The sequence below is a fragment of the Myzus persicae genome, unplaced genomic scaffold (genome assembly GCF_001856785.1).
Source record: "Myzus persicae strain clone G006 unplaced genomic scaffold, MPER_G0061.0, whole genome shotgun sequence".
In the NCBI taxonomy this organism is placed as follows: domain Eukaryota; kingdom Metazoa; phylum Arthropoda; class Insecta; order Hemiptera; family Aphididae; genus Myzus; species Myzus persicae.
In genome coordinates, this window is record NW_019100582.1 from 296,702 (window position 1) to 318,242 (window position 21,541).

Sequence of the window (21,541 nt, forward strand, 5' to 3'; positions counted from 1 at the left end):
TATTATTCGTTTAAAGACTAAATCAAAGTATGATAATATAGTTTCTTGAAAGTGGTCACCTATCGGCATTTCCACTGTCGATCGTCGTGTATAGGTAATGAGTATAACGAGACGACGTACAACGCATGAACAAATAACGGTTTATCGCAAAAAAGTACCCCTCGAGCTGTCATAGACGGGATACCCAATTAAACGCGGCATAATAAATTAAATTATTAAATTCATAATATAATTATACTCCAATAACATTAAACTGTATCATTTTTAGTTGTTGGTGTTATTATTAGTACAAACGAGTTGGATATAACCTCTGTATTATTTTAAATCTGATACTTTTCGAAACGTAAGAATTTTTTATAATTATAATATGAAAAAAAAAAATTGCTACGACACGGAAAACAATTGTTACCTAACTATGTCTGTGTCTTGTGATTGTGTAAACATTTTCAGGTTTTTCAACCGTTAATCGGTGTGCCACACAGTGGTTGTTATTCGCGAGCGAAACGGTTTTCACAAACGATTTAAGGGTGAGTGCGGCGTCATCTCTCAACAGAGGAAAACGGTGACACCCGGCCACCGTCGTAGTGTATAATGTGCGTATTTTATATGTAAATATTTTAATTGTCCCTTTGCCGCCGCAAAACCGGTAGACCGTAGTCCGCGGCACTTGGCAGTAATCTACGGGGAAGGACGAGCGACCTTGGCGGCCTGTGGGTGGGTACAGGGTCGGAATAAACCACGGTTTGAGGGGGGGGGGGGTGTCCGTGAATGCCCCGACAACAGTAACGACCCTTCTACCCCCGTGGTGCCACTTTGGTTTTAACTCAGAGTTCATTCGAGTGAGATAAATAATTCTAGCTCGGCCAACATACGTTTTAACATTTATACATTATTATCGTGGTCGCCGCCTATTTAACTAGACGAAAAATGTTTGCGGTTACGCCGAAACGAGTTATCGTGAACCGTTCGCTTAGGAGCGGGAAAATAATTAATGTGGAGAGGGGGGGGGCAGTATAGTGTTAATTGCACTCGATAAAATGTGGGTACCTATGCCTATTCTATAAATGTCAGATTTTAACGAAGAAAAACTCTCCATCGGGAAAAAATAATTAAATTTGTCCTAGGAATAGTGGTTTTTAACAGCACCTCCACAATAATTGTATCACCTAAATGATTTTGTTTAAAACGAAATCATAAAACAATGTGAGTGAACACATCATATTTTTTAGATTCATATTATTTTATAAAATATTTGTTGATCTCTCAAAACGTATTTTTTTTTTTATAGTTAGATATCGTTTATTGTATACCTTTATTTAATTGTATATCCTGCGTTCTGTGATATGACCAGACAACGATTGTTTGTCAAACATTTATTTTAGAAGCCATTAAGGTTTAAATCACGAAAAAACGTTTCATCTTTTAAACATATTTTTTTATATTTGATTTTTTAAATTTGGAATTTATACCTAGTATTTAAACTTGGAATGTTAAAAAAAAAATAAATGATTGTAAAATCTGTACATTTTCATTAAACATTTGTATTAAAAATAAATGTGTTTTGGAAATACATAATTGCTTCATTATGTATTGAAATAAAACTATAAAATCGTGTACCGAAATGCGAAATCTCTGCAAATACGGACACGGTATGGTTATGATAGTAATGATATTGAAATAAATAATATGAATACCAATTAAGCGAAATCGTTTATCGTTCACGACCGTCCCGTATAAACTAATCGGTATAGCAATCATCGATCACGATGGAAATAATATATTATTATAGTTAACTGGAGTTCTGAATTTAATATATTATTTCATTTGAAGTTTTTCAATTGAAATATTTGAAAATTTCACTCTTCCTGCAAAATATATATTGATATACTTACGTTTCACAAACATATTATCACAGAACGCTGAGAAACACACACGAGGCCAGACAAAAATTCGACACACCCGAGCACCTTCAAGACGTACTGGGCACCAGAGAAGATTTCATGAAAACATTTTTCATTATTTATCAAAGATATTAAACCGTACAATGTAGTTTAAGTAATTCGAGTATGTTGTACTAGAATTAATGGTCCCGTTATTGAGGTTTCGACTTGAATAAAAATATGAATTTCAATGAAATGATGATAAAAAAATATTTTTGTCTTTTAAACGTACTCCTGTATTTGGTGATATATGAGTAGAAGTTATTATTAGTCTCTTTTACACACACGAGACGTCGATCATGAATGACTTATCAACTGAAGCATGAGCTAATAATAATGTGTTAACTGTTATAAATAATTAGGTATACATTTTATTATATTATCCGCGGTCACCACTTAATATGAACTGCCTATTATTCCTCTTTATTTGATACAATAAACACACTTTTAAAAATGCAGTCTTGCTGTAATAGTTCATGACTACCAATACACTTTGAAATCTAGAAAACAATTTTTTTATTTATTTTTCACGTGATTGAAATATTTAAAGAAAATAAGTTTTAAACCACTGTATTATTATGTATTATTATTACAGCCGAGATTCGGCAACTCGAATATCAAGGGGAAGCGTGTAAATCGTACAGATTATCGTGTTTTCGACGAGAACACTCGAACGTGACCTATATACCTAGAAATTACAACAATCAGATCCCCTCCAAATTACAGTTCTACGAATGGAGCCCTGTCGATGCAGGACACTGGATACTCGGTATCACGGTGATATCAAAATAATATCGTGACGCACGACTTGTATTAACAATATTATTAAATATTAAAGTGGATTATTGTTAATTCGAACATCTCGAATTGATTGCTATCTAGAACTACACTGAAATCCACTCTAAACTAACGCTGTACTAGACAGCGTAGTTTTTCTCGCAGTAATTCGATATAAAATTAATCGTTTTTATTTCGCGTTATCTCGAGTATAAGAATAATAACATATTTTTTTATTACGGTAAGGTCAAAAATCGTATAGTCTTAATTTGACAAGTTATAAACGTTTTGGAAACATGTGTACTGATTCATCTTGCCGAGACTACAACAGTTATGGGGGAGATTGCGTTTTTTCTACACCATAATATTTGAAAAACATCATTTGAGCTTTACACATGGATTACAATTAATTTTTAGATATAAAATATAATGTAGGTCTATAGGTGTATATAGTATTATCCAATTTTCGATTATTATTATGTTTAAACAAAAAAATAAAATAAACAAACGATTAACATTGTACTTACTAAATAAAAATGATTGAATCTTTTTCTTTTATAAGTATTGTGATTATTATCAGATTTAAATTGAATACAATTTATAAAATAAATCATTCATTTTTTTTTAAATTAAAATAGGTGGGACCTACTTCATCTGAAATATTGACCTTGTACTAATAACGAATATAGTGTTTTATAGCGAATTATATTTCTTGGACGTGCGAAATCCCAATAATCCAATTTTCAAGACATATCCTGGCCTAACTTGGAGTGTAGGGCACCACCTAAGCCCAATTATTGCATATTATATTCTAGTATAATATAGATTATTTTCAAGTTACTAAAGTAGGTCAGTTATTTTTTATATTCACAGGAACTAAAGATTTCGACATTTTTGGCATTTTCCGGGAACAGAAATATTCTTTTGCGAGAATTTTCGAGTGTGTCAACTCGAGCTTTGCGACGGCAAAATACGTCCCCGATCATATTATTATTGTTTAAACGTAGCCATATAAGTCGTAAGTATAGCTTATACGGCTAAAAATATTATATTATAATTTATAACTGCACTTCAACAAAAAGAACATGCATCCCGACATTCGCAGCATTTGTTTAGGTATTATATAATTATAATGACGGCACACAAGAATAACATCCGGTCGGTAGGTCGGCGGCGATATAATACGCACCATTTACAGGCCAACTATATTTTTTTTGTGACTAAGGGAAATCGTTTCTAAAAATATTAACTGCCATAACGATGAATATCATATGCGGCAATACGATTTCATACTGATTTTTGTAAACGATCGAAATAAATTGTAAGTTGATGTAGTTGTGTACCCGTGTAGAAAAAAAAAAAAACCAAAATCAAAATACTCGAGTTCGTGATCGTCTACGACATGACGCGTACGACGAGACTGCAGTCTCCTTGGACGGTATTTCGTATTCCGGAAATATTCCTTTTCTCGAATTTCCGAGAGTGCCGACCCCAGCGACTGTCCAACGCGGCCCCGATCGTATTGTTATTATTATCGTTGTTTAAACGTCGCAATAACGTCACGTCCGGTCGTAAGCGTACAGCTTACGAGGCTAGAAATATTATTGACTGCACCCGTACCTACCCACATATCGTGCAACCCTCGGCGAAACGACACCGACGACATTCGCAGCATAACATTACGATATTATTATGATATAACGGTGCGCAATAATAACAATAATAACACTAATAATATTGTCCGCTGACGCGGGTCGGGTCGCATACAGTACGTCTTACTCTGTTATTATTATTATTATTCGCCGCTGCGATATCATTATTTTTTTTTTTTTTAATCGTACGCGCAATGATGTACTACTACATGCGATGTCTCATAATATTGCAAACTGCTCTGGGTACGTTTTGTTTTCCATATAATAATAATAATATCGTACGCCGCACACATTTCGAATTCGCCCACCCCTATGCGGCGGCGCCACCGGGGGCGAGTGGAGGGCGCCGACCGAGGACGACTCGCGTACGCACGCGACGGACTATATATAATAATAATAATAATAATAATAATACGGAGACGGTCTCGCAATAACGGCACCCCGTAACAGATGATGACATTATACGCGCGGGCGGGTGAGCGTAGTCCGCTCGCGAGTTCGGGTGAATAAGACAAACTAGTTTATCATATTGCAATCCGTGTGCTGTTCGAAACACATTTGTCTCGTTCCTTGCATTACGTATGCAATATAACGACGGCAGCAAACCGCCGCCGCCGCCGCCACCGCCGTGTGTCTGACCTGCATAATAAAAGTTCGGTCGGAATTCTCGACGACCTTTTTTTTTTTTTACCCTCTCGTCGTTTTTTTTTCCACCCGCCGACGGTTGTTTTTAGCTTTTTTTCCGTTTTTGTTTTTGTACCAATGATTTCCGCCCCCTCCCCCCCCCATCGCCCTCGTCGCGCTCTCGAATACCGCTTTTTATCCCGATACACTCGTCGTGTCGCGGCAAAGTTTGCGTTATATTTTTGATTATCTCTCGCACACACACGCCCCCTTAACTCACCCCGCCCCTCTCTCTCTCTGTCGTCGTGGGTTAGGTCCCAGGCCGACTCAGACCTAAATAATGCACCTAATTTCGTGTCAGTGTTAAACGACGTGGAAACCGAATCTTCGCAGTGATACTATTGTAACCGGTTACCTACAATATTATGACACAGAGTCGACTCGACGTGCAAACCGCATCGCTTACATCACCGTAACAAAACATGTAGTTGTTACAAGTTATCCGCGCACATAAAAAAAAACAATCTTACCAACCTTGCAGTTTGAGAATATTATATTTTCATCTGATTTATGTACAACTACTACTCATACCTACTGCCAACTACCTAATAGTATAACTGCTGAAGGCCATATGGAAGAGAGTGCTCGGGGTGTGATTATGGCCGAGCAGGTGTGCAGTCGACGCAGCACCTAATTTTGGACTGCCAGTCAAGGATGTACGTGGGAAATTCGCCAGAGTAACTCTTGACTCCCGAGACGGTGGAATACTGACATGGCTGGATTCCTTAGATGTTGAGATTTATTCGTAGATATATTATTTTATGTGTGTTCGTACCATCCGTTGTACGTGTTAAGAATTAGGTATGACTTAGAAAACCACCTGAGGTCCAAAACATATCTGGTAATACCATTGAAATATGCAAAGGGGGGACGATTTCTAAGGGCCGCGCTCTACTAACCGTAACGTGTTCTTTTGATCTTTGTCACTATGTATTACTATTGGCAAAATCAGACAAAATTACAACATAATTATTATTATAACTATAAAATGTAAAACGAGTGTACTGTGTATGAGCTGTACCGACGTATGTCGGTCTGACATACCAGAAGCTCATGGATTTATTGTTATTTTAAGGGGCCCCAAAAAAATGTTGGAACAACAATTTTTCCCTACCCTGGACCCTTTCAGGATGGCCCTGGGACCCGTAAAGAAAAACTGCACTTACAACTCAAGTACTGTTTAAAATGCATATAAATATTTTACGGAGTTCCTCCGCCAAGCAAACCAAAAATAAATACAACACTGGAAAAAAAAGGAGGTGCCCAGTGGCCATGGAAATACCAATATAGTAGTCCTATAAACAGGGCGTGTTTTAAAATTCGCATCCAACAGGCTAACTTGGTTCTAATAGTATGAATCCTCAAATTTTAGCTAATGCCGACAATTTTCATAAACACCTGATTTTTGTTGGGATATTTTAAACTGAGAATCGCATCAAGCGTTAAAGGGATTGTGTACACTATTATCGTATTATGTATGCATTATGTGTTGGTCGCTTTATAAATGCGTTGGTGGTTACTCGTTAACGTTAATAATTAATTTATAGGTACCATTGTCGAAATGGACGTAAATATTATATTTTCAAAATAATTGATTTGGATATTGTAATATCGCACGATTGGATGACACTTTGTGGCCGATATGCATTTCGTTTCGACTATGGTTGGGAAATGTTTTTTGCAATTCCTCCTCCATTTACGACGATAAAGCGTGACGTTATTTAATAATTGAACAAATACCTCGAGCAAATAAATCGCCTCTTTAATAGCGGTTTTATCGTTTTGAAACAAAAGTGATTTTCAAACGCTATACATGTACAACATACCTATTAGCTGTTTTGTGTATTTTTCATAATATTCTCAGCAGAGCTTTTAAAACTTATTTAGGTCAGTCAACACATTAGTGCAGTTTAAGTAAATTTAGATTATTAAATGTTATATTTAAGTATTAAGTAGTAGAGTAATAATACTACGGTGTTGTGTACTTCATATTAATAGAATTTCAACATATTTTTCGAATGTCTTTAATCTACGCATAATACGAGTAGTACAATATACAACAATGCTTGTAACACTCGTAACCGTTATTAATATACGCTCAGTAATTATTTTAAAACACCTCATATATATATATATGTGTGTATTAAGTAAAAGTGTAAGACTAATTGCTGTAAAAATGTACGCGATGAATGCACATGAAAAATACTCAACGAAACTATTTGCATAGTAATAAATATCATTAGTTTTTGATTTATTTCCCTGGAACGAGTGATGTGTTTTGTTACGGTGAACAAATAAAAATATATTTCTCACAAAATCGATTTGCCGCGAATATATAGGTAGGTACTGACTTTGTTATTATTTCGTTCCAGACGATATCAGTAGCAATAAACCTAATACAATAAAAACAAAAACGTATTGGAACGGCTACATATGTATATATATTATATATATATATATATATATATATGTACCAGGTATACGACTCATAATTTATTTGCCATGTTACAAACGGTATGAACTCTCAAACAAAACTCTTCCACTCGACCATCGACGTTATCATAATGCATCGTATAAATACATTAGGCCTTCGAGTGTTATTATATTCGCGGTTCAACCGGACCAATTTTATCGCTGGTCCGACGTTATTAATATCGTGGTACTTCAAATTATAATAGAGGTAGGTGAATCATAGTTAGAATTATAGTCGTAGCACTAGATTAGTATGCACAGTATGCGATTTCCAAAATTAATAGATGTGTGAAAATTTCCGGGAAAAAATTCTGAGTAAATTGACCTGTAAGATTCGGTAAACTTTCAAATTTTTTAAACGATTATTTCTCGTAATTTTACTCTCCTGACCCATTCCTGAAACCGTTCATGCTCACAATGATAGCAGTGGTTATAATTTATAATTTGAATCATTAGCGATGCGGTAACTGCTAACAGTATAAAATAATATTATACACCTTTGGGTAATATAAAAGTATAATAATAAAATGTAACATTTGAGAGAAACACAAACAAATAATTATAATTCCTATATTATGTAATATTATAATGTAATCGAACTGTTACCAAAAATAAATGAAATTTGAGGTATACAACTAATGTACTAATCCCCTTGACGGCGAAGCTAAAGTTCAATAAAAAAAAAAATGTTGACATAAATATCTATTAAAAAATATACTTTTGAAATTCAAACCATGTAAATAAGTAGGTAACAATATTGTTGGTCACGTGTGTTTGTTACAGTATTTACGTTTTCAAAATACGTAAAAAGATACTTAACATTGTAGGTATATGTCTGTGCAACACACGTGTGTAATAGTTTTAAAGACTATACCAAAACAGTACATAATATTTGGTATATGTCCTTAAATATTGTAGTTAAAATACGTTTGTAAAACCATATAAAATTAGGAGGTCACTCGATTTCAACAACTGTAAAAAAAATTACTCAGTATATGAAAACCTCTGTAAATCGTATTTGTAAATTTACTTTTAAGTACCCGTCAAATTTTTTTGGTAAATTTACCGAGTTCACGTCTCCGGCCTAATAAGTCGCCTTATGAGCCAATTGGGTTCATTTTTTTTTTACTGAACAAAAAAACATCGGTCACCTTGCCATTGGTTCTTAACATTAACTTATCTTAACCTTTAGTTTAGTCTTAAATTTAATTATATACATTGATTTTCTTTAGGCAGTTGATAAAGTTGTTGTTTGATTGAAGATCAGGTTGTTGGGCAACACTTAACTGCATTGGTATGTGGTGTTTGATCGGATTCATTATTTTCTAACGTAGGTACCATCTACACCTGATATTATTTTAATAAAATAATAATATTATGTCGTGACGTATTATTTGGATTGAGTTGACTGAAAAATCACAAATTGCAAACATCCGACTTTATTTTGGTTTTTGCACACACTCACACGATAAATAACGACAACCCTACTCTTACGTTCAAACATTTGCGTGCGTGTGTGTGTGTGTGTGTGTGTGTGTGTGTGTGTGTGTGTGTGTGTGTGTGTGTGTGTGTTCAGTGTTTGCACAATAGCAAAAATATATTACGTGCCGTGTTTTCGTACACAAACACGTATAGATTGTGTGCTACGGGACACGTGTGATTTATAGCATACAAATAAATGAACATATTACGCTGTAAATTATATTCGCGGGATTGAGGCGTCCTCTAATACAGTCGTCCTTTAATATAATATAAATAAATTGAACGCATTACGGGTAAGTACACTTATATAAAATAAAAATGAAAAAATGAAAATTATATTGGCGTTTTGTATTGTACGTGTGAGCACGTATTTTATGTTCGCGCACAAATGAGAGGAAAACAAATCATAGAGGTACTTTCTAATACATCTCCACGGCTTCAATACTCAGCCGCTAACCGTTTTTACCCCAACCTAACCGTCCCGGTGTCACATTGCAATAATACTCAGTGCGAAAACCACATGAAACGTATAAGTGAGTTGTCGCAGGGGGGAGACCTTTTTAGAACACAATCGTACGACCTCTTATTCGGCCAAATTTGAAAAAGGTCGATTCACATTTCGACCAAAATCGTGCTCTTTCCTTTTCGGCCAATCCAAAAAGTTCAATACTTAATATTTACTTTAAATTTCATTCTATAATATATATATACGTAAGTATAATGTTCAAAGGAAATTATATTGAGAAAGTTCCCATTGCGTATTATTATTAATTATCACACATAATTTGATTTGAGTTTACATACATATATTTTGTACAAATAGCAGTGGTGTAATTGTGGAGGGTGCTTTTCCAAATGTTTTTGTGAGGAAAGGTATCATTTTTCTCCCCTCCCCTTCTGACATGACAACGTTTTTACTAATGAACTCTTAAATACTTAATATTACTTATATCTATATGGGTACTAAGCCTAAAATAAAAAATAATAATTTATACCTAGTTTGCACTTAGTTGGTAACCATGCATATTACTCTGAGGTGAATTGCAAATCATAGCCTTTTGGCCACCGTCCACATTTAAAAAAAATTTTCATGCCATGGTCCGACTCCGGCTCTAAACATAGGTATTTGACATCACTGTCACATAGGGATATGCAGCAAAACGGATCGTTACTCGTTCAATTAGTTTATTATAATTCGTTCATTATAATAATTATAAAAATATATCGTTTAAAACTAAAATAATAATACTTATAAATACATTTGTAATAGTTTTCTATAATAATAGCATAAAGCGAGAACGTAATATGTCAAACGTTCATGAGGCTTAGAGTAACTGCAATAACGTATAATACTGATCAAATAATATTATTGACAACAATTTTGTATAAGTACCTACTACCTACAACATTACATGATTTAATCAACTGTACACAAGTCATATTTTTAACACTTTTTCTTCTAGGTATGCACAACTTTTTTTTCTAAATAAACATTTTTTGTTTGGCCGAAAACGGGAGGGTACTCGATTTCGGTAAAAACGAGTATGATGTGTCCGTCGCGTAAGACACATCGTTTCTCACAAATAATATGCGCGTGTAATATTAATCGTATTTCCTCGTTGCCGATCTTTCGCGGCATAAGGGCCGACTCCTAGCTATACGCTTAATATAATACCGAAATTCCGTGTATGGGGAGGGGGGGGACATTTTTTTCTCTTTCGGTCCACAGCAACCGTAGTGGTGGTCGGCTTATGTAATATAATAAAATATTGTATTGTAGAGTGTATAATATCGCTCACACGAGACGGCGGTCGCTTAATTAAATTCGACGTGATATTATGTTGTTCCACGATGAATTCCTAGTGTAAAATCGGTTTGTTTTTCATATGGGAACGTAAAAGTTGCTCTGTACATTTTATGGACCTCTCGTGGCCCGCCGGGTGCCGTAAAAAGGTATCGATGGCGAGTACAGTGCACCTGTGTGTGCGTATACCGTATAGAACGCTTTACTCGCACACGCACACCGCTCTCTCTCTCCCCCCCGGCGATTGTTCCGGAACAAAGTAATACGGTCGGGGAACTGGCCGCCGCCGCTTTCGTGCAGTAAGCCCCGTCGATTTTTTTTTATTAAAATACGTCTGACCGTGCGCGAGCAAGACGCGAACGTAAACGTATTACGCCGTGAGTTAGGGTCACGACGTAATTTACAACTAGCAAAAATTTCCGAAAGCCGAGACGGTGCGACCGGCTGTGCAGTAAACGTGTAAGCACCACCGACACACACGCTCACCGGGGAATTCATACGGGCGATGCGTAATATTATACGAAGTTAAACTCGTATCAGCACGCTCGGCCGTGACGTGAGGACTCGTACGACGTGCGACCACGCAGTAATAATATTATTAGGTATATCGTACGCGGCCTGCCCGCGGTGTGACCGGACGATTTTTTTATTGCTGTTATCGTTCCGTTTCGATTTATTTTTTTTTTCCACTCGAAAACCGCGAAAATTCCCGAGTCGAACACGAAACGATTTATGGTCGGACTCTCGGGCCGGGCGGCCAGAACGAGCTGTTCGCAAAATCGAATTAATAAACAGGCACCTAAATAATATTTCGTTCGTCCACTGCGCAGGTCCCGCCGGTGGATTCAAACGGTACCATGGTATGCACACTACCCCGTTACACGTGTATCGTTTTAATTACTACGATGATTGTTAAATACTGCGAACTCCAACCTCCCCCGGTTTGTTTTGTGATATTGTATTAGGCATATTTACCGTGTCGTGTACCGCTGTACCATTTTGGTAGACATGATTGATCGGTTCACCTGAGCGTTATAACCGTCTGTGACGGGTTTAAGACTGCTAAAATCGTCTATGGTCTGGTTAACAATAATCGTTATTATATGCGTACAGCTATTAAAATTTAAAAAAAAAAGACTGTTTTCATTTGGAAACTTACTTGGTTACGAAGTATAAGTAGAGATCCAAGTGAATTCGGCCATTTCAGGGAGTAGTTACCAATTCAATATTATGCATAAACCACTGTATTACATTTTCCACCACTGTAGACCACTACTTAATTCCACTCTCCCGCCGCCCTTATCACTTATTTCTTTATAAATTATTATTTATGCATACACAATATGAGATCAATGAGCCGTGGAAAAATATTTTAATTTAGTTATTTAAACTATACAAGTTTAGGTTATCAATAGGTACTTAATGAGTGTGACATATAGACGGTTAAATTAATTTAATAATTCTAGTCAAAATATATTTTGAAGTAAAGTATTAGTAGTTTGGCCAAGGGTTTAAGCAAAACAAAAACGCTGAACATAATGTTATTCTTTGTTACATCGTCGATTCACTTCACACCAACATTTAAATACTGCGTTTTGGCATTGAAATAGTTTAAGTCTCATAAACAGTTTAATAGTTTGTGTTGTTTATTTCATATGTTGCCAAATTTAGATAAATAAGCCTTTATTATAGTGCATACTAATATCAATTATTTAATAATTTAAATGAATATCAATATAATAAAATATAAAAATAATAACTATACATACATTACCTAATATTAATATTTATTTTATTATTATCACTAAATTAATTTAACAGTTGTACTGCGTCCATGACCCTACAAGTATACACATTGTATATTATTGTAAAATAGCAACTATATGAAATACATTTAATTCTATTTCGACGAACGATGTTTTCTGAATTATTTGTGATGTTACAATATATTAATTTATTAAAATACTCATCATACTTCCGTAGAGAGCCCTATGGAGTTATTGTTCATATTGATATATTTGTAGTTCTTTATTTAAAAAAAAACTTGATTTTCGTGAATGGTCTCAATTTTTTTTCTCATAATGGACTGTTTTATACAGCTATTTAGTAAAACAGTGGATAAATACAAATTTGTTCGAAATTTTGAGACTCATTGATGCTTCACCAAAATATTCGATAAGGAATAATTATCTGTTTGCTTTTTAATTATAATATACTATTACATCGGTGATACTTTCAAGAAGTTATCGAAACTAGACTGACTTAGTAAGTATGTAAGTATAGCCCACATATTAGTTAATTTTTATCTTTCTAAGTCTTCTGTTTTTAAATGAACGTCGACATTATTGTGATTTTCCACAGACATTTTCCAGAGCAAACCGGGCTTCTGTCAAGTGCACGTCTGTGGCTGAAATGCGTTTTGTGGTGAAAATCGTCAAGCAATAATACCGAATTTACAACAATACAATAAATTAATAATGAAATCCGATGAATATTTTTTCGCTCAACTAATTTTCATCATTGAACAAAATTTTTTAATTTTAGTTTTTTTATTATTTCGTTGGCTTAGTTGAATATTTTTTTTTTTTTAACTCACCTAAACAAACCATCCATTGCCATCAATTATATTATAATATATATAAAATGTATAACCGAAATGAGATGGTAAACCTTACTCATCGGAGGGACGATCTCTAGAGAAATCGTTTGTATTATTCCAAGAACCTATTTACTATGTATTTTCAGTACCTACATTTATTTTTTGTTTGGATTTGTTTCGACCCTCGTCAGCTGCGTATATGCGTATTATGAGTATAATGGCGATATAAATATAATATAATAGTGTATTATAGATTGCCACTGATGTTTAACTAATTTATAATGAACGAGAAGGAAAAAAAGCGACCGATGACAATATATTATAATATTATGATGTAATATAATATAGATCGAGATTCTCTGTCGTGAGTGTAAGTCGATAGACCAATTAGTCAGAGCAAAATATTCGACGTCATTTGTACAACGATACAACACTCGCTGCGCAAGGGAAAACGTTTCAAAATTATAAAATTATAAATGCACCAACTCAGAACTCTAAATAATCGATTGCCTCCGATACCTATTATTATATTAGTTAAAATTATGAATTACCAGTAAATTATTATTGACTGAAATTTATGTTGCTGAAAATTGCGCGTAATATATTAATTTTCATCCTAGAACTGTTAGTAAACAATACCTGCCTATTAAAATTTCTATAATATTTACATACTATTTTGACCTCCCGAATGCACCAACTAGATCCGCTGTCCCACCGAACAAGATACTGAAGTTTAAAATTGAAGCATTATTACGACAACTTTCGACGAAAGATACTCTACACATGTTGACTTTGCACCTATAAATAGTAGGTACTTCTTATGCGGAAATTCAACACTGCGAAACGTCCCTTTCTTAATGCCGATTGGTTTAAAGTTAAAGAAAATATAGTTGTATTTAGTTTAAAAAGGAGGTGGGTCGAGCTCAAAAATACGGTCTCGAAACGAAACTTCTAATTGTATGTCGAACTGAACAATCCAGTGTGTTGTTTGACTTGAACCAAACGATATTTTCAACATTAACCCGAGTTTTTTTTAATTCTGAACTGATTAGTAATTAGATGTAATTGCAATTTTGAATTAAATTACTAGTTTTTAAGTTAACAGTTTTTAGTTATGGGTCAAACCAAAATATTGAATTCAAAACATTTTTTGTTCGAAACGCATGACGTTTTCCAGTTTTTTATTTCGTGTTCGGATTAATCAATGAATTTGATGCTTCTTGGTCGAGATCAGTTCTACTGATCTCGGCGCAAATAATATTGTTACATTTGTACACCTTTGCTGCATATGTCATAACCATATTTATAGCTTTATTTATTCATATTTTATGATCTGATATAATTGATTTGAGCTCATTAAATTCATCAGGTAAATTATAAAGATTAAAATTGAAAATGCGTCCTTTTGTTTTCTGCGTTGATTATCAAAACGTATAGGTTTGGTGAAAAAGGCATATTATTTTTTTTAATATTTTAGCACAGATAAAAAAGGCACTTAAATGTAAGTATCTATTGTTGGCGCAAAATACCATCTCCCTTAGGTTTTCATTATCATTAATATTATTGCTATAATTGCATTTTTATTTTAGGTCGGTCACTTGTTTAACCTGGTCACACATTTGATTGATCGCAAATTCGCAAACCTAATCGTTACGATCATATTATAACCGTTTTCGGTATGTATGTATGACTGCGTGTGTGTGTGTGTGTGTGTGTGTGTGTGTGTGTGTGTGTGTGTGTGTGTGTGTGTGTGAGTGTGTGTATGTTTGTTGTTATATTAATACAGTTGCAATCGATACTGTTATTTGAATGCTGAATGAGGGAATTCCGCAAACCCAAAATATATTATAACTAGAACATTAACATAGTCGAGTTTGTTAACACTATAAATTGACACATTCCCCGTACAATATGTATATTATAATAATATATTTAACACTGGCATATTTACAGTGGTAGCTGAACGCGGATTGTATAGGTATTTTTGATATGCGTTTAATAATTTATTACCCGAGTCCTGTTTGATAAAATCATTTAATGACAAATAAAATACACAAACGCATACTTGTATAATAATATATGGATAGGCACATAATATAATATTATTATGTGTGTGTATATATATATATATATATATATATATGTAGGTGTTGAATTATAGTCTTAATGTGAAACTCGTTGGAAATTTCTAAAGGGTTTATTTACAAACAAATGATTGTAGAACGGGCGTTGAAAACCGAATTGAATAGCATAAACTGCGTATATGACGAAAGCATTATTGGTGCATAATACATACTCAAATTCGTCGATTGAAGTTTTATTTTTGAAATAAAAAAAAAACTGTATTTGTTTCAATCGATTTTTTAATCGTGTTCGAGCTATCAATAATAGTAGTTCTGGAATGCTAGTGTTCTGTGTCAATTATGCACTCGTTTTGTCCGATAATAGTGTGTGTATACTCATCGAATATGATAGAAAACTATATTACAATATGTACCTATAGAGAGCAAGCCGAGTTGGTGTGTGAGACAGCCATAATATTTGAACAATTCAAGGTATGCGAAATAAAAAAATATAACTCGTTCACAGTGAGATAATTATATAATCGAAATTAATTATTTGTATTTTTTTGCGATACCCTCGGGGGGAAATATTTTAATACCAAACCGCATCGACATTGTCGTACCACAATAATTATATCGTACTATCGGTGCTTATCTTATACGCAATACTCGTTTTCGACAGTGTATCGTTGTGTACCGACAGCACAGAACGTTTAGAGGCATGTACGTAATTATACGTATAAAATACATGACACAAACTTGGGAATTTTCTCTCAGCAGACGTTTCTCAGAACCCTCGTTGCATGTCGTATTTCCTTTATCGCCCTCGACGACCCATGCGGAAAAATTAAAAATGGCGTTGAAAACCGATTTGAACAATTTACACTGCGCACATACACTATACTGGTGTACACGTTTTTTTTTTCTAAAAATTCGTTGTTTGAAGTATTTTCTACTTTAAAACTGCATTTGTTTCAATCGAATATATTATAATCGTGTTCGCACCGTCGGTACGAGTAGTTGTGGAGATCCGTGTCAATTTCGAGTGTCTTTTCGGAGAATAGAGTGTAATGTACATTTATCGCATATTATATAGTTCAGTACTCGGGTGTGTTGGAGTGAGGCCAAAGTGTGCGAGACAACACTATAATATATTTTGAATTATTTAGGGTATGCGAAATGAAAAAATCACGCTTTGGAAGTGAGATATTAAATATCGAAATTAATTATTTTTCATTTGCAATATTATCCGAGGAAAATATTTTATTTCCATACTTTGCCAAACCCGTACTTATATTATCCTCGTTCCGTTTTATTATGATATGTGTTATCACTTACATCATATTATTATTATACTCGTTTATGACGATAATATATACGTTTTACTGACGGAACAGAATGTTTCGGGACCTGTACTTAATTATAGGTATACAATTCATAAAGTACAACAAACTTGTGAATACTCTCGAGGCTCGGAAAATTTTTCTCAGAACGCACGCCGTGTTACCTTAAATGCCAGCGCCTGCCCATGTGGAAAAATGAAAACTGGAGTTGAAAACTCAACTGAATAACATAAACTGCGTGCATATATTATTACCCATTGGTATATAATATACGCCATATTAAAATTCGTTAGTTAAATTTTTATTTTTGAAAATGAAAAACTGTATTTTTTCAATCGATTATAATCGTGTTAACTGCCGATACGAGTTCTGCTTGTGTGATGTGTCGATCACAAGCGTTTTGTCGAATACCTAATATTATGATGTGTACAAGTATCGCATATTTTCGTGTAGGCAATACAATATATTTTAGGGTGATTTCTTAAGCACGCTCAACATATTTTTATGCTTTAAAAAAACATATATTCAAATTCTTATTTATGGGATATTTAAAGACAATATTATGATGATCACGTTTTCAAATACTTCAGATTTTTTGTAACACTTAAAGATGATCACGTGACAATGTAAACTTCTGTTTTTCCAAATATGTGCCTTCCTCTCCCTTTTTCATAATTAGCTATTCAACAGTCGTTTCTTTTAGAGAAATTTGATGTATCTAAATAAAAATAATTCTAACCCGTAAATTTTGAGTTACTTTATAACTTTGTGACTTTGTGTACTAAGAATAATATGTCTATGGTGTAATAGATTAAGTAGATATTTGGCTTAGGTGGTTAGAAAATGTTAGTCATAACACTCATAACTATTGATCAATCAGTAGAAAGTATTTGTAAAAGCTGTCTAAAGACAAAAATAATTATCACATATCATACAACGTATATAGATTATTTTTTTCTAAATCCATTTTGAAGGCATATTATTCTTAGTATAAACATTTTGATTACTCAGAAACTACCAATTACAATTTTTATTTAGATACATAATATTTTTCGAGAAAATCATCCTCTAAATAATTTGCAGACAAAAAAAAAAAGGTTTGTATCGTCACAAGACCCTCCTGAAAAGTAGAACTCAGAATAGTCAAAAAAGTCGGGATTCGAATAGGTACATAATATACCATAGAAAAATGAGACTGAGCATGCTCAAAGAACCACCTTGCATATAGCTTATAAAGGGGGAGGGGGCGAAGTGTGAAAGACAACTGTAACATTTGGATAAGCGAAAAAGAATGAGATGATAAAATTCGAAATTAATTTTTTTTCTTATACATATATTTTTAACTGGTAAATTGCTGGGCCGTATCAACGTTGGTACTCTTCATTCGTACCCATAGTTTCCTCGTTTCTCGAGATGTAACGTTATACCGGTAGAATAGAACGTTTCGTAGTCTGCAAGTAATCATACGTTTAATATGCATGCAGACTTACAACGATTATCTTGAGAACATACCTTTTCTAGTTGTTATCCATTGGATAGTGTTGGCCTAAACGCCCCCAACCACTCGCGAGGGAAAATGAAAATGGCCGTTTAAAACAGAATTATTGTAAAAACACACATTAGAGTTTGTCAATTGGTTTTTACTTTTGAAAATAAAAATACTGTATTTGTTTCAATCGAATACAATCGTATCAACCATCAGTACGGGTTCTGCTGATGTACAGTGTCAATTACACTCGTTTTGTCAGATAATAAAGTGTTCATATTTATCGCATATAATGCACTATATATTATGTGCGCATAGGGGCAGACCGAGTTGTGCGAGACAACTCTAATGTTTGAATGATTTAGGGTTATATGTGAAATCAACAAAAAAATCACGCGTTGACAGTGAGTTATTAAAAATCGAAATTAATTATTTTTCTTCTGCAATATTTTTGAGGGAAAATATTATATCAGTACGTTTCCGAAACGCATCGATATTATCATATTATGATAGTTGTTATTTATCGTCATCGGTGCACTTATGATAAAATCGTTCATGACGGCGTGTGTCTGGCGGACCATTCCGAGTGAGTCAGGTTTTTAATTTTTGTCTTTTTCGTAGCCCGAGTGTGTTCCCTGTGCGTAGCTGTATAGATACTTATTAAAGATAAACTTCTGAAAAATCAGGTATAAATGATTTTCAGACTCATAAAATACCTATTCTGGATTTCGTCAAAACGATGGGTAACACTCAGCATAATATTCTATATAAAATACTAGGTATGATCCCGTGCACTTCGTTGTCCGTGAAAAACGCCAACTCCATATGAGACTCGATGGTGATAATGCGAGCAGTATGCTTATCTGCTGTGGATTGCGGACAACTGTTGATGAGTACTCTTCACACATAATATGTTTCATTTTTATTCTGATCGCTGACGCGCCGATGAGCGGCTAAGTGCAACTCCGCCACATTGGTAGGCAATGTGCAAAAATTCAACTGTATGCATGCTTATACCTGTCATGATCTGCCCGATGAACCACTGCAGGCAACCAATAAACAAAAAAAAAAAAATACCAATTTCTACTAAATAGATTTACATTTTTTCATATAACCAACAGCAACCGTATTATAAACAAATATTTCCTTCGTAAATCTTACAATCGCTGGTTGAGCAACTACCCGGGTTGGACCTATCGGGTCCAATTGTGAATCTAAACCATCCTGGTCGTCACCCAAACGCATACAAAAAAATTCTTTCAAATCAGTCCAGCCAATTAGGAGGAGTTCAGTGGCATGTACAGTAGAATTATATATTTTATATTATATAGATATAGATACCGATAAAAAATTTGAAAAAACGATATCTTAAACCCCCGTGACAACCCTTGTGGAAAAATAGACAATATCGAATGAAACCATGAAATAAGTCACTTCTTCGACAGTACATATGCAAGGTTAGTACTTACTAAGTCTGTCGATGAAAACGGACATTCGGTGCACCGTCTCAAGTTTTGTGCATTCGCCGGTGCACCGGTTAATATTAATTATCGGTTTCTATCTATATAGATACACAATATATGTTAATGTACACTATCGTACAGTTTACGTTTTCAAGTTGTCCACAGAACACATTCTCGGACATGACCTCCTTAGATAAAAACCGTAAGATTCTTTTCTCAGCCAAGCCGAGAAGTTTAATATTTACTTTGTGTTATAGGTACACACTAGGTTCATATAGAAAAGCATTGAGTTGTATGCAAATTATAATTTAATATTGAAACAGTAATACATCATTTTTTGTCAATTAGTTTTTGATCAATGCATGTTAGTTCCTACCAAACAAGTTAGATACTAAGCGTGCACATTTTATAATTTTGTACTTAATATTATGTATAGGAATAGAATTTATTTATCAGGTATTTTATTTCTGTCTCGATACATATTATAATATTATGGCAGTTTTCATCACAGCCAAAAACGACGAACACCACCGATCAAATAATAAATGCCAACATGGAGTAGGTACATTAAACTGTTTGATTTGGTCGCCGAACCTATATAAATAGTGTAGGATCTCGGTCGAAAAGGATCTTGTCGACGAGGTCGGCATAAACCCAAAGACAACGGACTTTTCGCAGGGCCCGCGAGAGCTGTTGAGCAGCAACGTTGTATTATGGGCTGACACTTCCGGTTAGTAACATAAAATAGGGGAAAAAACGATTAAGGACTGCATTTCCGTTGAACCCCGTGCGCGGCGCGAAGCCCAAACTGCGGATTAATGTCGTAATGTTTTCCTATTATTATTTCATAAACGTCGCGTTTGTTTTTATTGTTTTCCGTTTTACAGTTTCCTCTCGCCGTCTGTTTACGTGTTGTCTGTTGACTTTTGCGCCACCTGAGACGGCAGCAGCTATAGCGTGCGGTAGGTCCACCGAGTTGATAATCTCTTTTCCGCCGTAGTCGACCATCACGACGAATGTCTCGGCGGAAAATGAAAATTGGACGAATTTCAAAGACGGGACATATAATACTGTTGACACGTGAAGATTACGACCATTACGCTGATTGTGAAAACCGCTTATACTATGCACATTGTTGAGTTAGACAATAACTGAAATAGTGCATTATACACTCTGTAAATGTTCGTCAAGCATGTTCATTTTCCACTGTTTAAAATACACTTATCCGTTTTTCCTATTTTTTTTGAAATGTCCAAATACAGTCAAAGACCATATTGTTTTTAAAATTCTTATGTTTTCTAGAACTACTAAAACTACTAGTATTTGCTTAAACCACTACTACTATTGAGGAGTTTACACTTCTAGTATTTAGACTATTGGCATGTCCGTGATTGACCATTTTCCATTCTTGTTCGGATAATAATATTATCGAGTTCAATACTTGATGTTTTCCACTTTTCCATCAATCTCACTATTTTATTTTTTGTACTAGACGATACTAGACTTTCTCGTTTCAATTATTTACTGGGTGATTAAGAAAGCTAGTTCAACAAAAATATTTTCCTTCAATAATAAATTCATTCACACTCTGATTTTGGTGTCCTTACATTCAATTAACGTGCGTATTTTGAAAATTTTGAAATTGTTCGTGCTACTTGAGGAGTGAGTCTTGTGGTGTTACCTAGTTTTGTTTTATCAAATATGAGGCTCATGCTCTTTTTTACTGCAAATTATTTAGCAGATAATTTTGTTCCGAAAAATTTGACGTAGGTACAT

The 21,541-nt window shown here is 34.3% G+C and overlaps 1 protein-coding gene across 2 annotated transcripts in view; it reads right to left on the reverse strand.

Moving 5' to 3' along the window:
- LOC111034999 (carbonic anhydrase-related protein 10) overlaps positions 1–21,541 on the reverse strand; it is a 264,532-nt gene that overhangs the window by 100,224 nt on the left and 142,767 nt on the right. The window lies entirely within an intron of this gene.